This window comes from Apis dorsata, unplaced genomic scaffold (genome assembly GCF_000469605.1).
Source record: "Apis dorsata unplaced genomic scaffold, Apis dorsata 1.3 scaffold_257, whole genome shotgun sequence".
Taxonomy (NCBI): domain Eukaryota; kingdom Metazoa; phylum Arthropoda; class Insecta; order Hymenoptera; family Apidae; genus Apis; species Apis dorsata.
Window position 1 is genome coordinate 109,680 of NW_006263535.1, and position 598 is coordinate 110,277.

General features: G+C 31.8%; 1 long non-coding RNA gene across 1 annotated transcript in view; it reads right to left on the bottom strand.

The window, feature by feature from the left end:
- Positions 1-598, bottom strand: part of LOC102673602 — a 23,950-nt gene continuing 23,352 nt past the window's right edge. The window contains exon 3 of the long non-coding RNA XR_421876.1: positions 1-235. This is a non-coding gene — a long non-coding RNA (uncharacterized LOC102673602). The remainder of the gene's footprint in view (positions 236-598) is intronic.

The window sequence follows — 598 nt, forward strand, 5'->3', positions numbered from 1 at the left end:
TTCAAGCCGTTTCGTTCGAATCGTCGTCGCGAGATCTTGTCGTGCGATCAACGATTCGTTAAAAAGAGTTTAAAGAGACCATACCCCATAAAGCGCGCGTACAAAATAGAGAGATTCGAAATACAAATAGACACGATTGGAGAGTATCTCGCTAACTGCTCTAACCTCTGCTAAGAAACGATTCCCCTTTTCGAAGGAATAGATCGGTTAGATTTCTCTCTTCTCTCTTGTGAATCTCTTGTTACATAACGTTCATCGCGAATAAATAGATCGCGAAACGATTTACGCATTTATGACATAAATATACAAAAATTTATAAAACGCATATAATGGATGAGAGAAAGAGAGAGAAAAATATCTATAAAACAAACTACGTATTATGACTGTTGAAAGGATCCTTTTTTCTTCCAATTTCATTTTCAAAATTTGCAAAAAAAAAAACACGTTATATTCGCCGGTTAATAAAGATTAAAATGTTTTAATTTTTTTTTTCTTTTTTTCCTTTATTTTCAAATTCCTTCCAGTGTAAAATTTCTCTAAAAAATTCTCTTTTCGCGATGTGGTGTAAAATACGATTATTAAAAAAAAAAAAAAAAAA